This window comes from Neodiprion lecontei, chromosome 4 (genome assembly GCF_021901455.1).
Source record: "Neodiprion lecontei isolate iyNeoLeco1 chromosome 4, iyNeoLeco1.1, whole genome shotgun sequence".
NCBI classification, from domain to species: domain Eukaryota; kingdom Metazoa; phylum Arthropoda; class Insecta; order Hymenoptera; family Diprionidae; genus Neodiprion; species Neodiprion lecontei.
In genome coordinates this window covers 25,678,997-25,691,591 of record NC_060263.1, presented here as the reverse complement: position 1 = coordinate 25,691,591, position 12,595 = coordinate 25,678,997, and positions in this window count along the sequence as shown.

Here is a 12,595-nt window from a genome sequence, read left to right as displayed (position 1 = left end):
GTAATCTTGACATACGTCACACCGTAATTCGCAAAAAAAATGGTGCGCCAAGTACCTCACAGATGGCAGAACGACCTGCGCTACTGCTGCTTTATCGAGCGATTCAAGGTGCACGTACATTAGTAGTTTGTGTGTGAAACCGGCGTCTGCTTGACGTGCATGTAGATAGTGAATACCGCCTCGAGGACATAACTAATTCTCTTCCGTCGACACGTCCCGCGTGAGAAGGTTAGTGGTCTTTCATCCTATTGGAAATTTTACGTAATACGCGGATTTCTGGCGCCTCCCACAGGGTATAGCGTAAAAGAAAAATTGTTAAAATTAGGCGACATTATCTAACCTGCTACTGTATCACTGTAACCTGTACACGCAACTAACGACCGCCAACTAGCTATTGCATGCGAGATATATCTTATGCACTGTGACCCATTACTCTTAAACAAAATTCTATTCTGTTACGTTGAAGCATTCGAAAACTGTTTTTCCCTATTCTCGATTGGGGACTAGCCAAATGCGTGCACAATAATTTTATATCAACTCAAAACTGTTCCTGGATTGCACTTTCTTGTGAAAATATGCCATTTAAATAGGTATTCATTTTGGGAAAGTGTTACGCTGTATCACCATCAAAAACTCACGGGTTGTCATACGAAAATACCAAGCTTCTTTTTCAGACTCAGGTCAGGGCCACATGTCAATAGTATGTCTCAAATTGGTCCAATATCGTGGTACTTTTTTCCCGATATTTTGGCCGAATGATGGATTAGTACATCGTGATGAAGATTCAATTTTACATAAAAATTTGCACTAAAATATCAAAAATATCGTCAAAAGAATTATAAATCTCACCGAATCATGCTTAGAAATAGTTGAGTGAATGAATGGGGTGGAGACAAGTGAGATAAGACTGAAAATAATTTTTTTTTTTTAATGAAACCAGAAAAACGTTATAAAGTAGGTACTATTGAAATGATCAACTCTATGAAATCTTGTAGGAAGCTTCTTAGGGCAATACTCAAGCTAAATCATATGTCAGCTATCAAATAATTGGATTCACAAAGGAGATCTATGAGAAATAGAGTTTTTTTTTTTAACTTTTCTTTAAATATTGCCAAATTGGAATATTTGGGTTTGAAAGTGGCACGAATTAACTGTTACTAGATGTATTGCAATATCTTAAGATGTGTACAAAATAAACTTGTAAGCCAATTTTTGACAATCATTCACAACTAGAGGATCAGGAAATGAATTGTACCAACTTTTATTGTCATTCGAGGCTGGGACAAGCAAAAAGTATTGTATCATAGTACATAACATTTATTCTATGTAATTCTAGAAGATACTGAATATTCCGGGTGAAATCAGATATGCAAAACCTGAGTTGAAATCAGAGAAAGAATATCTGATGAGGCTAAAGCTAGCCACTAGAGCTGCGGATTTCTCAGACAGTTTTTCTACGTATTGTTTTTTATGATCACACTATTTGTATCAGCGTGTAAGTATCAGAATGTTAACACGCCACTCGACTGATTTTTCCATCAAAAACATTTTGTGAATCTATGGCTCGTTTCAGCATCATCATGAATATTACTGATGTAACTGCAATGTTTATTTGAAGAGTATATCGGTTGAAACGTCATTTTCATGTAATGATAAGTTAATTTTGAATGCAGAGATTGATAAGATTGATTTCTCAAATAAACAACATGTCATACTGCTCTTTGAACCTGAAATAGATCGTAATTTATTCTTAACAATCACTGTCCTCTTCATCACGATCTAGTTTGCCAATAAAATACTTATTGTTTATGGTAATTTTTTCCTTTCTCAAGTATCAATTGCGTAACGTCATTGCGAGCACACTGTATAAAACTTGCCTCCAGTTTTCACAAATAATACATTATGAGTGTAATCATCCTTGTTTCTACATTGCATCTTTTTTGATGCTTCAGATTGCTGTTGATCATTAGCAAGCTTTAATTTGTTAGTTTTTTACCACGAAAATCTATTTTGATTATACGTAAATTACGTATGATTCTGAGACTCAAAGGAAACGAAACATAAAATTTTCCTATACGAAATTCAAATATTTTTAGAATAGTTTCAAATTTTCTATTTGCATATAATCTGACGTAAAATCGTAAAAAAAAGGCTGTATTATATCTTGGTAAAAATTATTATATTGCATTTAAGTTTCTATAGCTTATATACTATCTTAATCTATCATTACTATCGTTGTTGTTATTCTTGGTATCATTATTACAAATTTATGTTACAGTATTATGCAATTCTTGAATAGCTGGTACGCCAGATCTCCTATTTGGAGCTGTCAATTTTAAACTGGACAAATTATAATTTCTGGTTATGTGTAGTTTTCTGTACTGTATAAGTATTGTAATACAAGCGAGCCCGCCCACACGAATGCAGACGTCCTCAAGTTCAAATTCAAAGACATTTCCGAGCTACTTTCTAAAGGCCGGCTCCAATTCTGTCTCCCTAAATTTAACTTCTAGATGTGAATCGGGCGCAGTGGGGTAGAGAACAGAACCGCAGGTTGCTAACTATAAAGCACACAATCTTTAGTGTTAACAAAGCCAAGGTAGAGAGAACTGCGGATTGAATGTAGATTCGTAAACGGATTTTGTTTGTTTCGAATAACGCTATAAGATCTGGCTTGAATTAGCATTGCAACTAAAAATAGTGCAACTTGAGTATATAACGCACGTGCACTTTGTCGCAATCATCTACAACCGACTAAAGCTGCGACTACACAGTGTATGTAAATTCATGAGTGCTTGCTGGTCGACTCTGTACAACTCTTCGAAGTAAGAAGATCTTTTAACAATGCATTAACGAAAAACATCACGGCTTGCCATTTCCTAATTTGAATCTCAAGGCGTCTCTGCGATCTGTACATAAGTATGAACTGAATATTGCACTTGAGTAATTATAGACTTGTTCAATCTCATGGCATTGTGCTACGTCAGACCACAGAAACGCTATTTAAACAACGTGTCCAATGACCTTCTTGCACGTAGCTAATAATTCGAAGTTCGATTACGCATCGATAAGTGGTGCAGTTTTACATATTGTTATGAATGTATTATTACCAGGTGTTCGTTGAAAATTTTCAGACGTTTAAATTGAGACATGATCTTTGTACATAATTTTGATTTCGTTACAATCCATCTCGAACAGAGTGTAAGGGAACGTAAATGGACTTTGCCATTTGTATAAAACGCAAATTGTGATCCGTTTATTGCAATGGCGCTGGACTATTTATTACATCGCGTATCGAGCTATCGGAAAAAAGTTGCAGCCCCGAGTATCTACAACCATAACTTATTGTTTGCAGCTAATATGTCCATTGCGAATATAGATAGTTCTGTAGGCGCTAAAAGATTAGAATGTGATTATACTTTGACTTCTTTAAATATCTTGCTTTGTTCATCAACGCATCTTTGGCGTACTGTTATGGATCTTTTTTTCTAGAGCAAATAATATTCTTGAATGATTTTTTTCGCTTACGTGATATAGGAAAAGTATTTTCTTCAGTCGAAAATAACTTCTTCCAATTTCAGTGAATCATTACGTTTTCAGACGACTAGTTTCCGAAAAAAAGGTTGTTAGAAAAATTTCCCCGAGTTATTCGATCTTTTCAGAACTCCCGCGTCAATTTCGGAAACGGTTTAATGAAAAAATCTGAAATTTGCACAACTTTACCCTTAAGTGATGGGGATAAAAATTAACATGTTTCCTTTTTTTGTATTTTCTTTTATTCTCCTTATATTGAAAAAATTCGACGCACTTCGATACTGTTCATACGATGTTTGTAAAAAGTTTTGTAGAAATTACTATAAAATTAATAAAATAATGCAATAGGAAACAATTATATCAGAAATGAAGAAACTATCTTATGAAAAAAGAGTATAACTAACGACAAAATATTTTGATCATAGATACTGATAGTAATTTCACTAACTGGAATTGATTTGTAGAGTTGTAAAAAGTAATGTGAAGAATATTGTTTTTACGGTTTGTTTGTATTATTTTATACTATCTATATACTCAATACAACAGAATATTGGAAGAACACATAACAATAGGTTAAAAAATTCTTGCAATAAATCACGTGAGAATTTAACAGAAATAATCGTAGAGTGCAAGGTTTATCGTACTCTTCCGTTACAAAGCTTTGGAGGCACGTTATTGGACTTTATTGTCTCTAACTTTTACCTTGTAATTCCAAAATTTAAAAAAATACAAACTCCTTGACTCTATCGGCAATTTGAAATTAGTTCTTTTATTTTTTCAGTGATATATTTTATTCTGTAATGATGTTTCCGAATTGAATATGCCAAATAATTATACCATCCTCTGGATAAAATTTGGTTAATAGTATGTTTTGCTGGTAATATTTGTAGGAGTGGCATATATAACGAAGCTTATCAGAAAAGGTCATATTGGGTTGGAGCATTTTTCCAGAGACATGATTCTTTTTTTTTAAATGGAATGCACAACCATTCTTACTTATACTCTGAAGATTCTGTTCAATATTGTTACGTCATTTTATAACCTTTTATCACCTGTTTATTAATGAATTGTTGTTGAATTTTGATAGTTAAATGAATAAAATTTCGGGTAAATTTATACACTTAGGAAATTTCGTATTCTCATAAAAGTTCACCGCCCTAACATGACTATCCCAGAAAGAATTCTTACCGCAGGCGGGGCATTTGAGATTATTCCCGTTCAAATTTGTTCTACAGAGCATAATTTCGAAACAAAATGGGTTAACAAAAAAAAAAAAAAATTACCATTGGTACGATCTAATTTTAGTTGAACAATATGATTAAATTGTTTAGTAATCTACTAGCTGTGGAAGTTTAAAAAAACTAAATTGCTCCTCGACTATTTCCATTATAAGTACAACAGCACTTTTAATTCGTAAAAGTTGCAGTACCTATATAAGATTAGAATGTATGTCACTCGAACATCGTTAATTATCTTTCATTTAATTGATTGATTTAGTACGTAATTGATAGGGGCTTTAGTAGATAATTGATAATACGAAAAAGCACATGCAGGTTATCGAAAATTCGCAGATTATACTTCACTATGGTTCTGAAATAATAATACATATGTTTACACTTAAATCTGTGTAAATTAATATTTCTGGCAAAAATACACAACATTTTTCGTTTATTAGGGCATTCCACTCATTGAACTGCTAAAATAATCAGTTTTAACCGGAGTAAAGATCAGCACAACGAATGAAACTATACATCAGAAACTCGATATTTTGGGGCAAAGAAACACCTTCTAGAAGTTTATTCGCGAAATATAATTGGCGAAATTGCTTGTATGCAGTAGCACATTTATTACTACGGAAAATAAACATGAAACGATACGTAAAAAATAGACTGAGTCTGTACGATCACTAGTTAAAGTCGAAACACAAAAATTTTAAAAACAAGTATACACAGTTGAACTCTGAATAATTATAATACAAAAGTATTATCAATCTATCGATAAACTGAATATTTATATCTTATAAAAGGGTGATACTTTTGTTCAGGTAAAACTGAGTGTTCTGTATTTTTACTGTTTCAGGGTGCCGGGTAGCAGCGTGTCATCCGAAATCACGAGATGCATTTAACAAGATCTACATTATATGCTTTTCGGCTATCACTCAACCAGGTAAATTAAATATATGATACGGATTTCGTAAATATAAATTACTTTACGTTAATCATTACAAAGCGTGACACGAATGAAACGGACTTCGATACATTCGTTCGACTTCCTTCATATCAATTGGATCACACTGAATTCATCTAAAATGGACTTTATTCAACGTAAAAGAACTAAAAACTTATTCAATAAAATTTTTTGAAGAACAATTTTTCTTTCTTAACAATGCACTCCGATGGTTTTTCGACACCGTTTACGACCAAGACATTACATAACATTTGGGACCTAATGTGGTAACTTTGGCCGACGGAACGTTCATAAAACATTGGTAATCAACGATTTCACTGATGTGAAAATTTTGTAGTCAGTTTAATTCTACAGGCCGTATACAAGTATCCGTAAAAAGTTTTGTTTTACGCAACAATCGTTCCAAGAAATTTATTATATACGTGTTGTATCTGTTAGTATAAGATCAAAAACTGCATTCCCATAATAAGTGGTAGCTCAATTACAGAAATACATTTCTTAGTATCATTATTGCGGAGAAGAAAACTTTTTCTGAATATTTATATTAGCTATTGCATGTAAAATGGCGCTATCTGCAGCTTTTTTGTGTCAGTTATGGGTAAGCGTGAGTAATGGTCAAAATGAAGTGAAATTTTACTCGGTCGGTAAAAACTGGCTATACCATCCCCTTAAGTTTACGTGTATTTACGAGAATCCAACCCGTTATTTCGTAAAGCATGGGTTCGGTTTGAATTTTTTTTTTATATATATATAATAATATGGTCGTTCTGGTATAAGGAAGTGCGCTCTGGTCAGCTCTGACCAAAAAATCGTCGTATGAATCAATAATTGAAAAACATCCTAAACATAATCTCAAAATATACGTCGCACTTGAAAAATTTGTACGACTTTTATTTACTCCTAGCTGATTAGAGCGCACTGACAGTACATTGATCATTTTACGAAAAAATTTCAAATTGATTTATAGTTTTTAGAAAGCTTATTCCAGTCTCGTAAATACTTTATCCGTTACGTGACACCATTGCAAAATATATGTACGTTTTGCTGTATTGCAATATACCGAAATTTAGATAATCTATATCAAGTTGAAAAATAATAAGTTTTCCTAAGAATACATCAATACATTGACGTGGTACGGACTTCAATTTCGTGGATTATAGTACCTATGCAACAAGGGCGTAAAGCGAACTTTTTCGCACGAGTATCGCTCCGATTCCAAAAGTGCAAAAAGTTCACACCCGAATGAGCATAGAATATTTTTCGACCCTTCTGAGTCAAATTTGTGTGTATAGTGCCGATTTCTGAGTGAAAGTGAACTTTTACGCGCATGTGTGTAAAGTGATAGCTTTTCACTTCACACAAATCGTGTGCCAAGAAATCGACACTTAGCATCCTAACTCTACGCACACAAGCCTGAAAAGACCATTTTACCCTGTAAACTTTTGTGATCTTTAACGCCGAAAAATTCCAGACATATACTGCCCTACTCAATTTCTCACCACTGCAAGTCTACACCTAAGACAGATAGATTAATTGTGATTATTTCCTTTTTTCATATTTTTCAGAGTGCTAGCACATCAACGTACAGCAGTGGTGGCGTTGATCGTAAAACCGTGAGATCTGCACTTCTATTGGCTACTGCAGGCTTGTCCCTTAGCACATTTTCCCTTAAGCAAATGTTGTCATCACCAGCTCATCATCGCCGCTTCCGTAGGATCAATTAAATACAAATGAAAAAAAGAAACCTCATCAGCCAAGAAAAATTTTTAAAATATGAATAAAGATTAAAACGAAAGATATCGCCCAAGGAATAAGCTAGAAGAAAAGTATGTAAGAATTGTTGAAATCATTGATTTGAGATCCGCTGCTGTCAGAACTTTAGTTTCTATTCTATGAAGTGTACAACGGGTGAATAAAATAGAAGAACGTACATGAGACTGTAGCAAAGTGGAGTACCTGTTTTTTTTTTGTTTTTTTTTTTGTATCTTTTCAACATTTCTGAGTGATATGAGGTCCAGCAAATTTTTTCACTTGCATTGTTGGACCAAAAAAAGTTTGTTGTCGAATTGAGAACTGTCAGATATTATTGCTACAACCTACCACCAAATTGATTATGAAATGAATTAATTGGTACTCGGATGTAGTCATTTAATTGGCAAGAGAAAAACGAACAACATGCGTGAGCTGCGAGAAAGAAATCGTTTTAGTTATATTGAATTTAGTACTTGGTTTAGACTGCACTTAATATAGTCATAATACTAGAGTACTTGTACGGTTACAAGTCAAATTTGAACTTGCAACAACAATCAGGTGAATCTTAACTAACATTTATACTACAAAGATACCTACGATCTATAGGAAACAATGTAAAATTATTTAAGTAAGAAAGTGCATAAGATATAAATTCAAACTAGATGTATATTATACTTGTTTGAGAATCAGCAGAGCGTACATCAATGTATACTGTAGGTATGTATATCAGCTGTCTTATATAAACGAGATGAAAAAAAACCTCACTGTTCAAGTTTATAAATCTGATACAGCAATAAACACCATGAATAATTCGCCTGTTTTACTTCGATTTCAAAACCTTTTAAAGCAGAAACCTTTCACAAAAAGTGCTACCTGTATAATTTGTAGAGTATTATTGTAGCATAAATATTTGCAAACTTGTAATCTATTCTGTGTGTATGTCCTTATGCGAATAAATAAATTTCAATTGAATCTAATTACCCGAAAATCAGTTCAATTTAATCGTTCTACAATTCTTTTGAATGTGTATCAACGGATTTACAATCAGGTTCGATCAATTTATGATTCAGCGCGTTGAACACTAGTTGTTAATTGGTAGCACCCTTTTGCGTGTACAATTGTAATCTCGTACTCGGAATTGTGCCCGAATACGGCTGATTTTACCGGACTCTAATTTACGAAGTCATTGTATTATTACAAATATTCGTATTACGGTACCTCATTTGAAAAGAGTCTCGCGATGACAGCGTAGTTCCATGAAGCCAACGAACCCACAAACGCTCAAAGAGTGAAGAGAAATAAAATTGAATATAAAAAATCCATGATAGTACAATAAGGAAAATTATCTGGCATTTATTCTGCGTTAGCAACATCAATAATTCAAATGGTAACCAATTGGTCTTTACTTTTTTCACTGTAACGAAAAAATTTTCTAACTTGTTCGGATTTTTTGTGTACGGGTGAGAATGACGGATCTTAACAGACTTGGTGGGTGACAATCTTCTATGGTAGCCAAAGGTTATATCGAAGGTTCTATTTACCACCAAAAGAAGAACGCTTTACTCAAACAGTAAACCTACCCGCGGAAATAATCGACTTTTATTCCTGTGTTAGATATAGGACTTTATTCCCGACTTAACTCTGGCCACATTATTGAATTAAAAGTGTTTTCCTTTTATGCGTAACTGTGATCTATCAGTCTGAAAACTGTAATATTATTGAAAGTTTATATTAATACCGAGAGATGTAGTTCAAAGTGGTAAAGAAAAAGGAATAATCGGAAAAACGGGAAAGTTTATTTGTGGGAAATATTTCCCGTAAATGCGGGAGAAACGGGCTACTATTTTTTCCCCCAGATCAGGAATAATATGCCAATTTCGTCGCGTTTTTCGGGTAAAAAAAGTGAACATTATGGTTGAGTCGGGAATAAAAATGATTATTTTACATTTCTTTTTATTAATACTATTCCGTCTAATTTTAAATTGTAAACGAGTATTGGAAGATGTAGTCAACTACCAAAGTACTCGTTACGAATTTATGGGGATGGAATTGGATTTACAATAGCTTAGAGCAATATGAGCAATACTGCTCACTTACAATAAGTCAAATTTTGATGTACTGCGAGAAAAGTTTCAACTGTGGTGCGCATGCTAGTTAGCGATTTCCTGAGATTCAAGACTATTTGTTCACCAATGTAAGTGATAGAAGTTGGGAAATTACCTATAATTATTAATTATGGATATTTTCATAAATATGTAGAATATCTTATGTATTAGAGAATGAATATTTGAAAAGCTGGTCTATTGAAAGAATGACTGCAAAAGGTGCAAACCATATTTTCACTTACGACTTACGAAATTTTTTAATTTTTGGTCATTACAATGAACTATACATATTTTAATACGACAAAGGAATAATAAGAATAATAAAATACGACACAACGAAACATATATAAGTATGTATGATTTATTTATACATAGGATTAATCAGAAGTCATAGAATAATTATTTTAATTCTATTGACAGACAATTCTTTTCAAAACTATAGTTCAAATTTAATGATTATAAATTCAATAAAATTTGTACAAGAAAAACTCTAACATGATCTTTTAAATGATGTAAATAAATTCTCAAATTTCATTCTTCTAATGTGACAAACGTTACTTACTCCAAAAATATTACATCAAAATATTGGCCGATTTCGTTCATATTAAATAAAGTTCGGTCGTATACTTGGTAAATAATCATCTATACAATTTTAAATTATATTTATATTTCAATAGAATATAACCCCTGTGGTATACCATCAATCTATTCTGGATATGAACTGCTGCTACATCAAAAAACGATTTTTTCCTTCTTTTTTTCTTTCTTCTTTTTTTGATGCTAATAAATTCAAATTTTTCACTTATTATAAATTCGTACAATTATGCTAAACACGAAATATAAGAGTATGGACCCTGACACAGATAGTCCCTTGTAGCATTTTAAATAATCTGATTTAATTAAAAATATAAACGATCTGTACCCTAATTTTAAATATAGGTATGTAGTCAAACAGTGTTTCTTAACTTCATTTCAGTCCCAGAATTAATAAAATGCACAATACTCTTTATAATTATTAAAATGGTATAATCAGAAATCTTCCCTTAAGATGAAGTGAGATTAACTTTTTTGCACTCTTCATCATTTCAATCTATCTGACGATGACGTGATTTTTATCAGAGTAAGATTTTTGAATCACCTCTGCATATACTTTCGGAATAAGTTGAATAATAGTCAGATAGTTGATAATGCAAGCAATGATAATTACAGGAAGTTCAACTGTTAATATCAGTGTCTAATTTTTTTGAGGATTGCACAAATTAATGTTCTTGGTCTAAAACTACAATTAGTTCCTACTAGCGAATGTGGTAGAATACAGCAGTTACCGGTTTCTTATTTCATTAAACGTTTGTTTTCACGAATTCAAATCACTTTCGTATTGCCATTCATTCCAATTTGTACAAGATTTAATTAAATTACTACTCACCATTTCTTTTTGTCTGACAAAATTTCATGCTTTGCATGGATAAAGAATTTTTATTATTAGTACTATAAGATAACAATTAATATTATAGGATATATTACAAATTTATAATTATCAACTAATTTTATACATCTATTTTACCTCTAGATTATTTATTTCAATCAATGATTAAAATAGTCTATGCCCAGACCGTAATTTGGTACTTCGAATTTTTGAAATATATGAATACAGAGAACTGTAATCAATAAATAGTGAAATTTATGCTTATTTTCAAGAGTACCAACAGTTTTTAAAAATTATTTTTAAATACATAATTTTGTCATTCAATTCTGGGATATGGAAAATTGTTCAAAATATATTCTTGCAAAATATTTTACAAATGTTTTTTAGTATAAGAGATACCACGCCAAAATAGCACATAATACTTTAACACATTTGAAGATTTTCATCCGCTCTAGAGTAAGTCCAACAAAAATTCTCGCATCATAAAATAGGTAATTGTTAAGTATTACGTACACCTAAGCACATGCTCAGTCACTGGTATCTCAAAAAGTACCACGAACCAGGTAAATACTACAATTGTTTTACAATTTACTTCATCACAGCCCATTGCCAGACATTTGACGGACCCGTCAATACTCTAATATTTGATAACCCACAAGTTAAGAAACACTGCATTACACATACGTATACAATATCGTTAATTTGGAATCAAATTCAATATAATTGATAAAGCGCTGTGTTGTCCCTCTATGAAAGTAAATTGATTGTAACATAATGTCTAGTCGCAACGGGGTCACCCTGTACGTAGCATGATTTTCATTGTTTTGTTATAAGGGTGGTTCACTATAACTTACCCCACTTTCATTCTGCAATCAGTTGTTGCTTTATTCGATAAAACTAATCAATCATTTTTAGCAGGCCTTCCTATATGTTACATGATATTTCAGCTAATACATCGAATCAAGATTTTTTTCCCTACATAACGCAAAAAACATAACTTTGGAAACCTCAATATTCGTTTCACGCTACTTCCAACGGTTCAGCAAGCTCAGTACATGGTATTTGATCTTTTCTTCAATATTATATTGTATTATAAGTATGTATAATATAAGACATTTCGTTTATAGAATGTATACTCTTATCATACTTATTAATAATTAATATGACATTAGATACGATAAGACACCATAATACGTAACGATATTTTTTCTACCTTTGGAAAGGTAGCTTGGTTGATTTTACATTCATTGTATACCAGGTGTATAGTATACGATATAGTATTAGAAATTTTTATGCAAGACATTCAGTTAACGTACTACGTTTAACGTAAGTTAAACATCCATATTTCCTACAGTAGTAGGTTCGTTTGCTGTCGGTTTTGAATCTTATCTTTCATTCAAAGTGAGAATAACAGTATAACAGCTGCATATTTTTATTGCTACAACAGTAAGTTCATACTATAGGATTTTCATTCTGTTTTTAATGCGAATGGAAAATGCCGATTATTCAAATTGTAACTTCCAATCATTGTGAACTTCAAATATTAATACTGAACTACTTTTCGTGTAGGCATGATTCTTACGTAATGCCT